Source organism: Manduca sexta, chromosome 22 (genome assembly GCF_014839805.1).
Source record: "Manduca sexta isolate Smith_Timp_Sample1 chromosome 22, JHU_Msex_v1.0, whole genome shotgun sequence".
Taxonomy (NCBI): domain Eukaryota; kingdom Metazoa; phylum Arthropoda; class Insecta; order Lepidoptera; family Sphingidae; genus Manduca; species Manduca sexta.
Window position 1 is genome coordinate 5,788,625 of NC_051136.1, and position 13,971 is coordinate 5,802,595.

Genomic DNA, 13,971 nt, shown 5'->3' on the forward strand with positions numbered 1-13,971 from the left:
TGCTGTGACAGATGGCAGGGCTCTTGTAGTGTCTTAAGAATGAGGTGGTTTTTATGGTAAGGATAGTGACTTCATTGCACTTGACGGTAAGCGCACACTCCAAATATAATGTCGACCAAGGTTTTACCGTTAAAACAAAGCGAATACGGAATACTCGATGGAAATCGTCTAAGCTCTGTGGCCTTTGAAGGAAAGGATTAGGGATTCAAAATGAAAGAATAACAATTTCTCACTCCATCTCAAAACCAGCGGTGGTTTTTCTCCTTCCTCATACGAGCTGGTCCATTACATAACTATTTTCCAAATGTCATGATATTGCCCGTGTTATCCCATTAGCGGACCACTTGTGTCCAAAACAATTCGTAGTGGCAAAGATCACTGAGTTATCAATGTGGCGTAAGCGAATGACTATTATAATTAATTATATCCTTAATTATATTATAACTAAGTCCTAACATGAGTATTAAATCAGTTTATCGCAGCTATTGAGTGCAATTAGATGTATTGCGACATGTCTGGGTAATAACGATTGTGCTCATCTGTTTGTGTTGATTTTATTCTGAGTCATCATAAATAAGGTCTAGTTATGAGTAGTTCGCGGAATTTTATCTTTTATTTAAAGTGACTATATGCAGAGCTTAGATGTAGAGGTAGTGTTTGAAATTATTAGTCGCTCAAATCTCTTATAAATAGAAAATAATCCTATCTCTGAGTGTCACATTTTATTTTGATTAAAACGTAATATTCTGATATAAAATTTTGACGTTTTGGTAAAAACCCTTGTTTGTTTAAGCAGATATTAATAAATTTATTAGTTAGTCTGGAAATTTTTTAGCGACGCACTTTTACGACGAATGAAACGAAAAATCAACGCAAACAAATTGCTGTCGCAGGTGATTTTCAATTGGGACATAACAAATTTTATTTATGTATTTTCTAAGTTACATCATTATATAATCAGTCATCAGCCATTTTATCAGTTTTCAAAGCATAGTTAGCTATTTATCAATCACACTAACAAAAGATATTCAAATAAGCCCACAGCGACAATTAACCCTATCGAATGAGATAATGAATGAGTCAAATTGCCTCTATTTTCATTTTCGATTTCTGTGTATTTGAATTCGTGCATATAATGTTGGAATTTAGGCCACGGTCGAGTAAGGGCGGAATGAATATTTTAATAATTCACAAAGGGACACGTGGCTGAACGGAAACCATGCACGTGCTATCAATTAGAAGTGGAACAGATAAAAAACCTTGACTAGAAAGTAAAAGCTTGCCCCTTCGAAGTAGGAGTTGCCCGTGAAATTATAAACAACGGTGTAATAAATATGAATACCCCTTTATAACGTCTGTCAGTTGTAGTTCATGTATTAGAAATTTTTGATATCAAACTTGTATATGAATACCTTTTGATGCATGTCTATTGTTTTAAAGAATATTTTTTTGATATCATTCTTATTTTTGAAGTGATTCTATCGGATGTTTTCCAATAAAAATATTAAATAATGATATCAAGGAATACGCCATATATAAAAGACACTGATATAAAACAGTAATTAAAGATTATTATTATCTGTTGTCAATGTCTCGGTAATATGACCGCGATTGTAATACTTGCAGATAAGTGTAAAACGGATTTCGATTGTCTGTAAGATATGATTATAACTATTTATTGTTATGGTAGCATTAAGAGATGTAGAAATTTTCTTGTTAAAAAAAACATAACTTAACCGTATCAGAAATAATAAGTATCTATAAACTATGATGATGTATGTGACGAATGTGAACGTCAATATTATTCAAAGGTGTATAAACATAAAAAAAATGTTTCATAGATTATAAATGTATATCTATAAACTCTCTTGGTGGCACAGCCGTGTAGCGAGCGATTTCGCTACTGCTGTGAGGTCCTGGGTTCGAATCCCGGATCGGCATAGATATTTGAGTTTTTCTACAATGCCCGGAGTCTTAAATTCGTGCCCACATGACGAAACACATTTGTCAAAAAATGGCTGCTCTGGTTTCGCCTCTGCTTACCCCTTCAGTGACTAAGGCATTATGTATACAACCGCTAACGTTAGCATATTATATTCTTGTTCACCGTACTTCCCATACTATAAATCTTTCAACATTTTGTTTGAAGATTGAACATGTGTATCTAGATAATATAGATTAATATGCAACAGGTTTTTACAAAGTAAATTTTATTAGTCTATTATGTTTTAAATTTAGCAACTTTTTTTTATCAATATACATATAAGATTCCATGTAAGATAAGACGAGACATTACAAGAATTAAGAAAATAGGCAGTTGTTATCTTTGCAACAAGATATTGCCGACATTTATTCAGATTTGATAAAGTATCTTACGCAATCACGTCTTGTATGGACGTACTAAAACTGTGATATATTATGTCACATGATAATGGATTCTTTCTTAATTTAATGCTGTACTGCATTGGCAAAAGGTGAAATTTTCCTAAATGGAACCTACACAACATATAGGTACTAATATACTAAAATGCGGTCTGCAAATCGTTCTAATGATAATTAAATTCAAAGCTCTCAATTGGCCGTTGGGTCGGAGGCCAGATGCAGAAGGCAGTATTGCTGGACACGGCGCGCATTGTGAGGAGATTCCTCACTTTGAATCCCTAACCGCCGGTGGCCTGGGTCTTGCGCTTCGTCATCGGAGGGTCATACATTTTTTATATTTTTATATGCATGTTTTTTTTTAAATGTATATGTAAAAATGTAAAAAAATACCTTTAAAATAAAGAGAATTGACCATTAAATTCTACATAAAGGGAAGCCAGCAAGAATCGGGTTATATGGACCCTTTCCCACTACTACACTGACTCTAATAACATTAATTATCGCATTAATCACGACAAAGCTAATAGTCATGACTCATAATGCCCGATCACATCTCTACGATTTATCGTAACGATTCTAGTTTGCACAGTTATAGTTTATATTCCTGCTATATACCACAACGATTTTTCATATTCTTATATTCTCCACAAGTTGTCGAAATCTGCGTCGATCATCTATTCACATCATACATATCATTTTCGATAAAACTGCGCAAACGTATTGCACAGATAAATCGCTACGATAAATCGTTGCCGTGTGTGGCTGCCACAAGTAATATATTACGTACCGTGAGAATTTTACGTTGGCATTAATTATTTTATCCTTTTGGTTACATTAGATTATAGTTTATATCCTACTGCAGTCACTATTAACTGCGTCATTTTGCACAGTATTTAAACGATTTAATTGCGATAATACATGAGACATTTACTCTAGTGTGGCTGTATCATACATCATACAATTAACAGTAGTGTTTAAATTTGAGCATTTGACTTAACCCATTGGATCTTCTTGCGCACTATTTGTTTGTAGTAATGTGTGTGTTAGTACTTCGAACTGTTAGACAGCTGTATAACAATAATAAAGACTTTTATTATTACACATCGTATTTTAGAATTCAATGGTGCAATGAATATTTAACATGTTCATTGCGTGAACATTTGTTTTGAATAATTTAGTTTTCCGCGACACGTGATCGCTGTCAAAGGAAACAAGCTTGACGTATATCAAAAGCCATGTGTATTATGTGCGTGATTCCGGTGTTTTGTAGGGGCTGGTGTAGTTTTGGACCATTTATTCTTATTAATAATATGTGCATAGTTAATGTTGGTGGTATATCTAGTTGAAATGCAACGGTGTTTGCTGTTATATAATATTTTTGAGGACTACTTGGGAGTCTTATTTCCTGTATGGTATAATGTTTAGTTGTTTATAACAACTTTTAAGATTTCATATTTTATAGTAATGTAAATGCTTCGTAAGTTATAAGATATTTTGAGCAAAGTTCATGATGATATAAATGCTTCATCATGATATGTACTTAATAAGAAACTAAGCAAGGCAAGTTACCTAAATCGGTATTTTAATATAATAGTAATAATAATATCAGCCCAGCCCTGTATTATATACTTGCCCACTGCTGAGCACGGGCCTCCTCTGCTACTGAGAGGGATTAGGCCTTAGTCCACCACGCTGGCCTAGTGCGGATTGGTAGACTTCACACCCTTGAAATTCCTATAGAGAACTTCGCAGATGTGCAGGTTTCCTCACGATGTTTTCCTTCACCGTTAAAGCGAACGATAAATTCACAAAGAATACACACATGATTTTAGAAAAGTCAGAGGTGTGTGCCCTTGGGATTTGAACCTGCGGACATTCGTCTTGGCAGTCCGTTCCACACTCAACTAGGCTATCGCCGTTATCGGTATTTTAAGTCATATTTTATTCACAACCCGAATGGTTGTATTTTTGTAATTGTCGCATCGTTCCACAACACATTTTCGATATGTTAGTCTAAATGTGTTTAGGAATAAAAGTCTTACTCTAACAGCAATAAAGTACAAAGTAGAAGCACTTAAAAGTCGGTTACGCACCATGATTGCTTTAGTAGTAGTTGCTAGGGCTTTTTGTATTGTAGGTGACACAGTTCCTCACCCGTGCCCTTAAAAAATCATACTAAATTCTATTCCAATGCCATTAGAGATAACAAATACGTACCCGTTAATTGCCTAATGATAAAATTACGATTCAATTGACGCAATTCTTCTTAATATGAACATAACAAGTAATAAACAACGTAATAATTTGTATTTACGTGTGAAGTTATAAATTAATTTTTGAATTATTGGGTGTTTTTATTATAATTTTATGGTTAAATATATCAATACTTATACATATAACGATGTGGAATTAAATGTTATAAAATAATAATTATTGATGTGGCTTAGTATATGGAAAGTTAAGATATATTTATATTGTATATACATGTATGCAGCTTTACTTTCCATTCTATATACTTCATGTATACTATGCATGGAAGAATATACATATTTCCATGCATGCTATAAGTACTTTTTTCATAAGCTACGTATGTGTGTGTGTTATTTATTTATTATTATAGGTCAGCCAGTAGTTGTTATAATATTTTGTACATAATAATGAGTTCCGAAAAATATTTAAAAGTAACGCTCGTTTAAGGCGATTACAACATCCACCATTACCGAAACATTAGTACTTCATAATTACTAAAATACATGATAAAGAAAACGAAAAATAGAATTGTTACATTACATTTCTTGATATTAAAAAGTTAATTTAAAATTCAAGACAGAAAAAGCTAATAAGTTAAAGATATTATACAATATGACGTTAATGTATTCGAATGTATTAATAGCAAGTATATGAGAGTAAATTTAAATGTTAATTTATTTTTATTTTTGAACACTAAAAATAAATTCATTTAATATTCAATGATCAAATAAATTTGTATAAAAATAAATAAATTGTTTCTTTTTGTGACGGTGTCACTTTATATCTCTAACATAAAATTGGATTATATTTATATTTATACGTTTAACATAATTAAAAACTAAAAGTTGTATTCATCGAATGTATTCAATTTCTTTTTTTTAATGCATAACTTTAATAAAATTAAAAGTTTTGTTTTATTATAGATCCTGTATTTAATTTAATGTTTTATATATTACGTGATTTCATAATTGAAGGTAATCAAGTAATTTTTTCTTCCGCAAATTGTTTTTATATTTCTCAAATAATTTTATTAATTTTGTCATACTAATATTATATATGTGAAATATATAATATTATATTTGTGAGGATGGATGTATGGATGTTTGAATGTATTGATGTGTGGATGTATGTATGTATGTTTGTTCCTCTTTCACGAAAAAAACTACTTAACGGTTTTGAATGAAACTTTAAAGTAATATTGGTTATACATCACAATAACACACAGGCTACAATTTATAATGATTTTGTGTAATTTGGTCATAATATATACCGGTTGATATAACGATACATATAAAGTGAGTCGGAAAAAAATACTATCTTGTTAGACAAAGAGGATGTACCCTATATTGTTTGTCTTAAATAATTCTAAATAAAAGTCCGCGACAGCATATATTTACCTTTTAATGTATATTTAAATTGGATACTTTTTTAAGCGGGACTTTTATCCCGGAAAACTCCTTTACGCGGGTGAAGCCGCAAGCTAAAGCTAGTTTATTAATAACTAAGATATACAAACAAGACTTTTGTGTGGTCTTATTTGCTCATTAAGTCCCAATAAGAACACGAAAATTACCTAGCCTCTGATAAAAACATGTTGTTGTTCGCGTAAATATTTTTATATAAAAACTTATTATTTAAATTTCATCCAAATAAGTTTCTAAATGCACTCAAAACGGAAAGCAGTGTATTATTACTGGCAACCATAGTAATTCGGTAAAAACTTCCCTAATAAATGTTGCACATGACTTCGTTCTATTTTTAAACTTCGTAATTGGGTCTCTCTTGCTTCACCGACTGTCTATCTTAGCGTTGTTTTTTCATTGATTACCATCAAGGTATGGCACTTTGTATTCTTTTTAATTAAAAAACTTAATATAACTGGTTAAAAAGGTACTGAATATATGAATTTTAATTCGTTACACTGTGACACGTTAACCAACATTGTGGTTACTCTACTTAAATTGACAACCACGCTGTTTGTCTTCGAAGGGGTAGGCAGAAGCGTAACTAGTGAACCTTTTTTCCATCATATGATAGCCATATGAAAGGAGGCCAGTTTATCGCCATACCGGGTACAAAATCCAGAGTTCGCATAGATACTGTACTGTAAACCTAGTACTTTGTTCTTCTAGATCAGCGGTCGGCAACCTTTTGGTAGGCAAGTGCCACAAGGTGGCAAAAATAACTAAAGTTGGGCCATACATAAACATAAACTTAAAAACCCTGCTTTAGATGCGCTTACACTTAATTTAATACATTTATTTTGATGTTTAAGCCTTATTACAAAACAATTACGGGCCAGAATGTTTGCGAGCCGCGTGTTGTCGACCGCTGTTCTAGATAGATACAGACATTCTTGGATTCATGACACAAAGCAGGCTCTTTGTTTATTAAATTTTTTTAGCTTAGCGATGTTACTGTGACTGTATATAGTTATATTTATTAATAGAGATTAGGTCTCTTACATACCTGACTGGTTAGGTACATTTTGACTATACTATATTTTAGATTCAATGATAGCTTCTATAGTATTTAAGAAATGTTTACATTTGTAATACACCGTATATTGTTGTTGCTACTGTATATGTCATGGCGGTTACCTCAGACGAGCAAGTTGCTCGTTTTGTTACTAACTTGTACAAACTGGTGATAATAAATTAACCATAGAATTAGCTATTAAAATATTTTTATTTAAGTCTAGCTTATGCCTGGGGCTCCGCTCGCGTGTAAAAGATTTTCTGTGTTGAAAGCCTGGCTTTATATTTTTCCGCGATGAATTTGAGCCTATATTTTAATAACGATTTCTTATGTTTATGCGAATGTTCGACATTAAATTAAACTATTTTTCGGATTTTATCGCCCTATTTAATGTTTGAAATTAAGTCCGTCTATACTTCTCTGTATATAAAGTGTTTAATTTTTTTATTTTACATACGCACAAAACTTCCGCCACACGCAGTTTACTTGTGCGTCGCATCGTCATTTCATTAGTCAGTAAATTTCACATTAAGATAATGATTAGATAAAGTAATGCGAATAAATATTGTATAGTGAATGATGATTATTTAAGTAAACAAAGTCTGAATGAGATAACGTGTTGAGATAAATTAATAGATACGAGTTGTTGCTTCCGGCGTCGTTCGGGATTTGAATTAAATAAAAAAAAAAAAACAACTGTGGCACAGAGTGATCGATCATGATCGTTAAATGAGTGCATTCAATTCCCGCTTTGAGAGAAATATTCAATTAAACAATTATTTGTAATTTTTTTATGTTATATAAATATTATATTGTCTGAATATGACCCTGTTTTATTAAGAACCATATTATCTTAAAGTATTTTTTTTTATTTTGGGTGTGGTGTGTGTGCATACTATTTATAGAATTTATGACTATACTTTGGAGCTAGGATTTGTTGCTAGTTGCTTGTTATTTATTATTTGACAAAGTGCCGTTATGCTCATAATTCTATTACAAAGTATATTATTTAACTTGATTTTTAAATGTTAATTTTGTGGAAAACTTGGGTCCATTATATTTTATGGTTAGTATTATTAGGCTTTTAATATGATTTTTTCTATTTGTCTCGTAGTTCATGCATCTTTTAGACGAAGAAGCAAATTTGTTTAAACAAAAACAATGAATTATTTCTAGATCTGATTTCTACCTTTATAATAAAGCACAAAGTCTTAACAATTACTTCTATTTAAGGGGTTCCCCCAGCAAAATAGGGCTCTTACCATATTTTAAGAAGGAATTTAGTCGAAATTTATAATAAATACAGAAAAACCCCAATAATAAATTCCTGTCAAATTCTGGCGCCGATTTGTAAATGGTATCAAGTTCGGTTTGAGCCATATTTTCATCCAAGTTCCCGTCTATACTAGCAATTGTGAACCTATAAACTACTACTACTACTACTACTTCAACTATTGTTCCTTCATCCTCACGGTTGAAAAACTATGAAAGTTTAAACCTAACTAAACGAAAAAAAAATGACATGAAATATATATGTATTACACCTGTCTCTATATTATGAGGATAATGATAAAATAGGAAGGGAAGGACTATGAAAGATTCAAAGTACTTACAACATTACTGCATTCACTATTTATTGCTGGAATCGAAGTCTGGATTCCTTGGACTGCAACTTCTGTAGGTTCTGGATACCCGATCGCACATGCGCGAATTGCGGTGTAACGTGGATATATTCGAGTATTCTACCGACTGCGCCAAATACCACAGCCGGAGGCCGCAAAAAAAAAGCAAAAACACAATTTTACAAATTATAACTAATTAATCTATGTCAATAATTGATCGATGCTGGACCAATAATGCAAGCGGTTACTATGGCGGATTCATGTGTGACGTCACTAGTTGTCATGTTCTGCTGATATGCAATACGTGTAGCTCATTGTGTTTATGAGGTGATGCTTGCGTAACGCTTTCCATATATTAGCTATGCGTAATGAATATCTTAAAATCACAAAAATGTTTGCTGGAGGTAGGATATATTTTATATCCGCTCGGATAGCGTGTACCATACACAAGATATTAAAATCTCATAGCGGCCCACGTAAGTGTATCGCGTACCGGGATCAGCCTGTGTATACCCGGTTCCAACAGGCCGGTATAATTGTGTTGACTATCGAGGGATATCCGCCCGGATAGCGTGTACCGTACACAAGATATTAAAATCTCATAGTGGCCCACGTAAGTGTGTCGCGTTCCGGGATCAGCCTGTGTATACCCGGTTCCAACAGGCCGGTGTTGACTATCGATAGGTAATCATCTCTCATCAGTCGACATTCTATTAGACCCCAGTCTACTTACCGTCAGATGCAGTGGGGTCACTTTGCCGAGTAGGTATAAAAACAAGCGCAAATATCTATAGGTTTTTATGTTCGATTTTTAATATGATACTTTTAACATTTTCTTTCATATATTGACTTGTGCCAATAGATGAATAATGGTATATAGTTCAAACAATAAACTTATTAGCATAGTGGTAGCTTATGTGGATTGTTAACATTAAAGCAACGGGTTCAATCCGAGTTGTTACTTTACATATAGAACAATATCCTTACCTTAGAATATTAAAGTCATAATCAAAATATTATTTACCATTTTTGCTCGGCAGTTTTTTGATGTTCCTACATAGTAACCAAAAATTTTATGAATATAAAAATGTCAAACACGTTTTTTTATGTAAATAAAGCGGCAAAGGATAAAAATTTCTGAACGGGAACCCAAAACAATATAGGTTCTAATAATGTTCATAAATGCGCTCTGGAAATCTCTTTTGATTTACGCCACTAGTAAATATCTGAAACTTCCTTTTTCACCCTCATTAAGGTACGAGAGTCAAGCTCCAAAATGACAAACAAACGCATTTTCGTATTTAAATTAACAGATACAGTTGCATCTTTGTCACCACGTAGCCAGACATTGCATTTAATGATTCAGCGAGAATGTTATTTACAATGTACACTTTATTACGATTACATGAAGTCATGAGTAACACATGTTTCACTCTACGTCAGCTGATCTTCGAATCGAATTATACTAATTACAAACAAACATATGCCACCGTGACTTTATTCTTGTTAAGGTGCGGAAACATAAATTAATAGTGCTTTAATATATTCTGATAATATAGCAGTGTATGTTTCAAACCGGTTTTGATTTTAATAGAAGGAAAAAACTGTTTATTTGATAATAAAAAAGGAAATAAAATGTCACCTTTAGCGCTACCCGTAGTCCGTAAAATGTAGTAAGTTTTCTTGCGTTATGTTTTATTTATAAACGAACGTATTGTAATAATAATAATAATATCAGCCCTGTATTATATACTTGCCCACTGCTGAGCACGGGCCTCCTCTACTACTGAGAGAACGATAAATTCACAAGAATACACACATGATTTTTTAGAAAAGTCAGAGGTGTATGCCTTTGGGATTTGAACCTGCGGACATTCGTCTTGGCAGAACGTTCCACACCCAACTAGGCTATCGCCGCTTGTAAGACATTGGCTAAAGCAACTATCTTCGCCCATATGGGAACTGTAGTATAGATGCCTCAGAAGGATAGATGCTCAGTTCTTTATCTAACATATTAAGAAACACACATTGACAAGTCTATAGGACTCCCCTCTCCCTCCCCCCGAGGCAATTCTTGTGCGCTTGGTCTCAACACCGAATGCATGCCCATGCATGACCATAGGCACAAAGGCAAATTTGTATGTGCATAAATGTGTATACGACATGGTTGATAAATTAACATTGATGCCTATAAGGGATCCGCGAATATTTCCCTACCTTCTCCTTTTCGCCCATCCTAAGATGGTCCCTTCTTCTTCCACAAAACTTCCTTCCCAAATATCCTCTTCTAACTTTCCTCCAGGGCCTTATAGTCGCTAAGTCGGGAAAAACAATATATTGTTCGCAGGTTTCCCACGATGTTGACTGCGGGGTCCGGTATTAAAAAAAAGTCTATGAGGACATTACTCTGAGCCCCTTATTACGTGCTAGCCAGTAGAGAAGATTAGACGCGTCCTCGGTGACATTCAAAGAACAATCAATTTCTTAAATATTTGTTGCAGATTATGGATCGCGAAGATTTTATTAAGCTGGTATTTCTTGTTTTATTTATTGAATGTTTTTTTGTTTAATAAATTTGTTAGCAGTGTATTAGATATATATTTTTTCTGTCATTATAAGTACCACAGACTTTTTTTAACCAGAAAGCATCTTTCCCTAAATAAATAGTTTTGATTGAGGATAGATACAATTATGGTGAGTTATACAAACGAAATAATTGGACAGTATAGAATACAACTGACACTAAAAAGTCCAATTATTGTTATTAAAACTAATTTAATACATCAGGTCTAATTACTCAAAGTTAAAATGACTTCTAAGATATATAAAAAAGTAGTTAATGAAAATATAATAATTAATAATAACATGTAACTATATTTAAAGGTTGAATTTCCATCAAAAGATATAACATTTTACTTATTTTCATATACGTAAGGACAACGCTTTTTATTTCTTTTTTATTTGATGTTCAAGGGCGGGTCTATCAATAATTAATCATCAAGTTAATTTTCATAATGATAAACGTTTTGAAATCAGAGTTCGATTTTAAAATGTAGGACATCTATACCACTTTTTGACAGTTTGCAATGTTTTGAAATTATCGCAAACCTAACTGCTAATATTATATTTCGAATATGGCAATGGAAGAAAAACATAATTTAAAATGACAGCTTTATATCTTTAGACCGCTTTATTTGTATTTAATTTAGATAATAAAAAAACTTCTTAACATTTTTATTAGTAAACAAACCTTTCTATAAGTCTATACTGTGCCTTAATTTATGGTTTTGGTACAATCTGGCTTAATAGCCATATGGCGGTACGGTACGCATGCCTTATGGCGTCGGCATTGGCTGGATCTTGGCAATTTCACTGTCTATCTCAAATAATACGGCCCCGTATCGAAATGTAAAACCGATCGTAAAAATTGGCATTTCACAAATTCGCTTGTAATCACATTTGATACATTATTTTGGTTGATGTTAATAATTAAGTGTTTTTGTTAGATCATCGTTGTTAAATCAATTACATTTATTTACGAGAATGCTGAAGTGACAAAACTATTTAGCTATGTCAAGTCGTAAAAGAAAAAAGACTTAAAATTTTCTTATGGAACATTAGCCTTTACATGTGTCATCAAATAAATCTTGTGACTTGTGGTTAATGAGTTACAATGTGTCATAAGAATGTAAATATTATTTTATCACTTGGTAATTTATTGATAAAAAATCTACAAAAAGTATGTTCTTGAAAATCGCATTCATTTTAATGTTGATCGGTTTTTGTTTAATAACTTAGATAATTTATTTATGAATACGTAACAAATACATTTTATCATTGTGTTTATAACTCGTTATTGCGTATTATAAATATGTAAAATAGCACCAACTCATTTACAATACAAAATTAAAGTTGCATTTTATAATAGGTTAACAGACTATGCGTTAATCCATAATTTTTAAATAAAATTAGTATTATTGAAAATAGTGAACTCATGCTTTCATTATGTGATTTAAGTCAGTAGAGGTGTAACTACATACAACTGAAGTTGTTCTATGAATGTATAAAATCTAGCAAACGTTTCCTAACACAATGGATTGTTACTATATATATTTAAGATTACGTAGCGACATTTTTTGTTAATTACAAAAGCAAACTTCCAGTTTTGAGCTATACAAAACGCCGAAGGTCTTCGCATACATCGAGAAGATTATTAAAAATAAAATATACGTCCTAATCTTTGAACACGTGGATCGCAAGCAGTGTATGCGTTGAAAAAGTGCTTATTCAGTTTCGTACGTTAAATTCGGTAGTTCCCTAAAGGTAAAGTCCATTTTTTGCTGGTTCCCATGAACCCTGTGACAATGGTGTCGACCTCGCTGAAAGACTCTGCCGAAGATCCACGCAAGAATAAATATTATATAACAATAGGGTGGCTTCTTTGACTTTGCCTTTTAGTGTTGCGTGACTGGGAAGTTTTGATACTTTATTTCTGACATTAGTTATCCGTTTTCTGTTCGGTATTTCTGTATAGATAGTCTTTTAAAATTACTTATGGTTTGGATTATTATTTGGTAGACAGAAGTTATATTTTATCCCATACGTGATCAATTCAAGGCAATATAAGCTATTGTTTTAATTAAAACCCCTTTTTGGCAACAAATAATACCAATCAAATCGATTTTCTTTCCTTTCGTAGCTACAATTCTGCACATCACATACTTATATCCTTAATCTAAATTCAAAATTACGAACAATTTATAAAATGTATCTTATTAAAATTTACCAAATATCAAGACGAATAATTCGCGCTACAAATTTTGGGACAACAAAAGGCATCTAGCGGCTCGTAACGGTCTTTCTACCGAATACCGTCGATATGCATGTCTTCCTTATGACGCTATTTTTGTTAAGCCAAACCATTATGGCATTCCCACGCATCAAGTAACCTAATTTTAATAATTTTGACGTCTTTGCCGTATATACTTAATGTACTTATTATTTGTTTTAATTCATGTTAAGCAATAAAAAACAAAAATTGTTTGTAAGGTTTTTATGGATGCAGTCACATTGAAATGTTTTAGAACAAAAAGTGTTAGTGCCAGATTTTATGTGCCCTATTTTTTCTATGTTCTAGTCTTCGTTTCTTAATTTGAAAATATGTTTAAAATATAAAAATTAATGCTACATTTCTTTCGACGTTTTAAATGTCAAGTGTAATACGTAAATATTATTTGTG

At 32.4% G+C, this 13,971-nt stretch overlaps 1 protein-coding gene across 2 annotated transcripts in view; it reads right to left on the reverse strand.

Moving 5' to 3' along the window:
* Positions 1 to 13,971, reverse strand: part of LOC115443976 (cytochrome P450 4g15) — a 201,279-nt gene that overhangs the window by 21,296 nt on the left and 166,012 nt on the right. The window contains exon 1 of one of the 2 annotated variants that reach the window (XM_030169592.2): positions 8,724 to 8,821. The exons of the other annotated variant lie outside the window; for it this stretch is intronic. The gene's annotated coding sequence lies outside the window, so the exon portion shown is untranslated. Of the gene's footprint in view, positions 1 to 8,723; positions 8,822 to 13,971 lie in introns of those variants that run through there. 2 annotated transcript variants of the gene reach the window in all.